The following is a 5,341-nucleotide window of genomic DNA, read 5'->3' as shown; positions in this document are numbered from 1 at the left end:
AGTAATTCCACAGTCAATATGTTTCTCGTCACTTTAAACTTAACAAATTTTATAATACACGCTATAAATCACAGCGATTCACAATTTGATAACTTTGCTCTCTACGAGTGCAAAACACACACTAGCTCGAAACAGAATCATAAATTACCCGAAACTCACCGTGACTACTGTTCGCTTTACCATACATTCAATCCCGCTGGCTTTTCTCGCCAGGCTTATATACTAACAAAGAGACATCTCTCGATCAAACTCAAACTTCCCTGATAATTCGAGAAATGCTAGCAGTGTCACGTGACTTCCGCTGTCATAACAATATTGTCAGTAAAGCATGTACAAATGTTTACTCTCCATAAATACGAGCCTTGCTATGAGTGGTCAAAAATAACTTTACTATTAAAATACCCAAAAGTTTTATTCTGCTTGCTAAACATGTTAACTTACCTTACAATAACCATACCTGGCCATAGGAGACAGGTTTTTCCCAAACCCTCCAACTACTTATTAAAAATACACAATTCAGACTTCCTTTTTGGTTTCATGCCATGTTTATAGGTTGTTTTGTAAATAAGTTCTTTCTGAGATTAGAAAGAACACAACTGTTATATAAGAAAAGATTTGTGTCTTCTATAGAATCTACTTGTAAATTAATGTCCCAATGTTTATTAATCCAGAAAATACACCAGTTGGTTAATTATAATTTCTTATTTGATGCACATACTGGTTTTATGTAATGTTCACAGGTTGTTTGTAAATAAATATATTTTAGGCGAAGGTAAACACCTTAGAAATTTTGCTTTCTTGCTTGCTTGTTGAAGTTTGTGCAAAACTACATGAGAATTATCTGTACTGGCCATCTCTAATTTTTAAGTGACAGATTAGAGGGAAGGCAGCTAGTCAAAACTGTCTATCATCAACTCTGGGGGTTACTCTTGTCACACCAAGTAGTGGGACTGACTATCACTCTTACAATGCACCTAAAACCACAAGTAATATGTTAATACAATAGTCCCTCTTAGATATGACCGACCTATCTGCCATGATAAAAAAAGTCGTACCTGACAGGAAGTCGTTATTCAAACGACCAATAACCAGATAAAGAATGACTAAGTTCAAGCTGTGCCAGTCACTATTCCCAGGGGTTGAACATAATGGTTAATATACTGTATAATAATAGTTGTGATGGATAACAGTTCAATAAAGATAACATAAAAGTGGTTTGTTTGTGTTTTATGTAAAATAATGTATTCAGCGATCACATTTATTTAATACATCATCTCATCTCTATTTCATAAAACATATATGGATCACATAAAATATGACAAATTGACCCCGACTCTATTTCATAAAAAAAATCACTCACCTTTGTTTGTTTTGCACATTTAACAGGGTCACTTTGAATGTTCATGAGTCTGGAAGATATGATATCGAGAAGTGTTTTGTTGTTCATTTTCAGTGCAGAAAAGTGAGGTGAGGTTTTATGTTTTTGCTTTTCTTGAGGCATTGTGAGACAGAATGTGACTTATTTAAATTAAAAATCAAAATTCGTGGCAGAAATTTAGGTTTAAAAATCTTTCAAGCCTCAAAGAAAATTTTAAGGCCTGAATGATAACCCAGGTGGTCAGAAACTTTTGTTTCTCTTCAGCCCATGCGATGAAAAAAGTTGAAGCCAAACGAATTTTGATTGAGCCACTGGGCCTAAAGTGAGTTATTCTTCGATGTATGTCATATTTATACAGCAAGCTGTAGATTAACTACTCAAAATAAGAGTTACTTACCTATATCATACATCATCTGACATCTCGAGAAAACACTCATTCTGACTGCTGATTGGCTGGTGAGGGTTTTCCCAGTTTGCATCATGGTCTCATTTTCATGGCCAATTGCATATTACTAGTCAAAACACTTGTGTGTCAACCAGTGTAATCAAAAACACTTGTGTCAACTGGTGTAATAAAAAACACTCATGTGTCAACTGGTGTAATAAAAAACACTCATGTGTCAAACGTTGTAATAAAAAACACTCACGTGTCAACTGGTGTAATAAAAAACACTCACGTGTCAACTGGTGTAATAAAAAACACTCACGTGTCAAACGGTATAATCAAAAACACTCACGTGTCAACCGTTATAATCAAAAACACTCACGTGTCAACCGTTATAATCAAAAACACTCACGTGTCAACCGTTATAATCAAAAACACTCACGTGTCAACCGTTATAATCAAAAACACTCACGTGTCAACCAGTGTAATCAAAAACACTCATGTGTCAACAGCTATAATTAAGCCCTAACTGCTGTAATTATTAATTTATAGATTTATTATTAATAGAAGTTATTAATTTTTTATCACATTAAATAATCGAGATAGAGATATTCATATTTTGAAGAATATTACATAAAATATGAAAATTTCTCAGCCTCCATATTCATTGTGTGTTGTGGCATCTAATCACTCGCCCATTGTGGGCATCAACAAACTACAGTTGAATCATCGCCGATTCAGATTACAGTATATACATGTTCATGTAAAATCAAATAAATGAACACAGAACAAACACAAAATATTCATATGTTTTTATTGAAATGAAGAAAGTCACTATAAAAAGGTTGTTATCCAACCTTCCACTCAAAAATCACGGGCATATGTCGCATCTGTCAGGAAGACACTCATGGGAGGTCAGATCAATGTAAAATTCTTCTGTGCACAGGAAAAACATCGTATGTAAAAGGAAGTTGTTATTGGGAGGGGTACTATCCACCAGGGACTAGGGTAATATGAAGTGAGCCAGGAAGTCATTATTGGGAGGGGTCCTATCCACCAGGTTTGTTTGAGCTTTATAGCCAACATGTATATGTTACATACACATGTGTACAGTCATTAGAAAGAGCTCATTTTAACTCTAATCTAACAATGGTTATTTTGAAACTGGCACTCTGTTGCATTATGGAGTAAATATAACTGAGTGTAGTATTGTTGGTTATTTGATTGACTATAGAAGTTACGGTTATTTCTTACCTAAATATGTTATAGTTAGAAACTGTATTTAGGTCTTACTTTTATATTTTAGTTAATTATGTTTTAAATACACAGTTGAAAGGTTTATAAATTTATATATCACCCTTTGCATTAGTTCTCAAGACTTAAGATATTAGACGGTGAAAAAACTTTTCCGAAGCATTGCACATGTGTGCCAGAGACACTGTAATATGCCTCGAAGGCACCATTGACTTGTGTCAAGATGAATAATAAGTGGTAAAGGACAAGAAAAGAAAATTAAAAATTAACTATATGTGAAGAGGAAAAAACTGGTAATTATGAACATAACTAAAACATCTTTAAAGATATTCTACAAAAAAGTAAAAGGTATGTACTTTTTGTATTTCCTAATTTTAATTGTTTGATTGCATTCTACATTGATGATAATATCTGGTGTTAGTGATATGGTAGAAAAAATAAAAAATAATATATACACATTTACCTAAAAAAACTTTTGATATTCATTTAGGAGGTTCTGGAGGTTATGCAAATGAAATATGAAAACTATAAGATGAAGAAAAATATTTTTGTACTTAAAACAAAAGTCACCTTGCACTTGAACTACTACGCATAAATAAAATTTTTATTAGAAAAATGCAATTAAAATATGGTCATTCATTGTGTACAAAATACTTATAATTCTTAACAAAATCTTATGAGGTTTTATGAGGAATGCACAGTTTCCATATTTTTGTTGTACAAATGTCCTTCTCTAGTCAAGCGTATGATAATCACATCCTCCCATGCTAAAACCAGGCCTTGACATATCCCAGGAACCAGGTCGCCATAGCAACTAAAAATTTCACCGTGGTCCTAATACTTTTCCCACATTATTCATGTGTAGGAATGTGCTAAATAGAACACAAATCTAGAACAGTTCTAGACTCTTGGAAGTCTGGAACTGTTATCTCGTTCTTTGAGTCAGAAATCAAACTTTGTTTTTAGGATTTTAATGGCAGATTCAGCAGTTCTTCATATTTTTTTGGAATGAAATGCTGCGGTTGCACAACAGGTTACTAATTTCATGTCATTTTGTTTTTCTTCTTTTTCTCAAATCAACCAATCTCTGCACATGTTTAGACTCAAGACAGGACCAAAAACAGTTAGTTTAAGCAATTCTATCAGGTGGTTGTTGATATCATGTGATCGTTAGCATGCACTCATTGCCGTGAAAGTAAATAAATATAGCCCCCATTTCCTGGCAGAAACAGTAAAAAGTTACATTAGGTATGCCAAAAGGCCTTTGCTTATCATTGTACAGTGTTGTAGTGATGAGTAGATTAGATCTATTCTGAAACAACCTCCTTGGCCTATCGATATTGTAGTGATTATTATTATTCTACTTTCATTCATCGCAAGAATCTACCTAAGTTATAGTTATTTAGTCTACAATTTTAATAACTGCACATATTAAATTTTAACTTTAATATATGTTACATAATAAAATTTGATAATGAACCCTTTGTTTTTTTAGTGTAAATCTGTATGTCTTGTACCATAACCATACAACTGACTCAAAATATATTCCATAACTTTTCTATATCGGACCTGGCTCCTAAGTTTTTGGGGTGGCTCTTAGATGTGAAAATATTTGTCAAGGCCTATAAATGAAATAAACTTCCTTTCCTTAGTGATCATATTAATTAACAAGAGAAAAAAATATTATTAATACTCTAGTATACTACAATCTTTAAAGACTCACTGGTAAAATATTAGAAACCCTAATCTAAGTAAGAATGTGCTAAACCACCAAGTCACTTGACTACAGCCTATATATGAAATGGCACTGTTCCACTCTAGGTAGTTGATTGTAATGGACAGCTTGTTCATAAATATCTCATACATTCTTACTAGGACTGAGATTAAAAAACTTTGCAGGCCAGGGTAGATGTTTGTATCATGTTCAGTGAATAAATCATAAATGAACCAATCCAAGTAAAGTTGACTGTAGTGGACTGTCTTTTGATAGATTATTCTAAAATATAATCTTTAAAAGAGTGAATACAGCAGACTGTACAAGTCACAGTAGATGCTGGAAATCTGTATCAAGAACAATGTTAGTTCTGTGTTTGGTAGTATTATCATCCTGAACTGTATCACTAACAATGTTAGTTCTGTGTTTGGTAGTACTATCTTCCTGAACTGTATCATGAACAATTTTAGCTCTGTGTTTGGTAGTATTATCCTCTGCCTCTGTATCATGAACAATTTTACCTCCATGTTTGGTAGTATTATCATCCTGAACTGCATCATGAATAATTTTAGTTTTGTGTTTGGTAGTATTATCATCCTGAACTGTATCA

General features: G+C 33.1%; 1 protein-coding gene across 4 annotated transcripts in view; it reads right to left on the bottom strand.

Moving 5' to 3' along the window:
- The window catches only part of LOC106468227 (furin-like protease 1), a 114,075-nt gene that overhangs the window by 90,997 nt on the left and 17,737 nt on the right, over positions 1-5,341 (bottom strand). Inside the window, exon 1 of one of the 4 annotated variants that reach the window (XM_022396561.1) lies at positions 1,776-1,863. The exons of the other annotated variants lie outside the window; for them this stretch is intronic. The gene's annotated coding sequence lies outside the window, so the exon portion shown is untranslated. Of the gene's footprint in view, positions 1-1,775; positions 1,864-5,341 lie in introns of those variants that run through there. 4 annotated transcript variants of the gene reach the window in all.

Source organism: Limulus polyphemus, unplaced genomic scaffold, assembly GCF_000517525.1.
Source record: "Limulus polyphemus unplaced genomic scaffold, Limulus_polyphemus-2.1.2 Scaffold2923, whole genome shotgun sequence".
In the NCBI taxonomy this organism is placed as follows: domain Eukaryota; kingdom Metazoa; phylum Arthropoda; class Merostomata; order Xiphosura; family Limulidae; genus Limulus; species Limulus polyphemus.
Note: the sequence above shows the minus strand (reverse complement) of the source record. Positions and strands in the feature narration are given on the sequence as shown.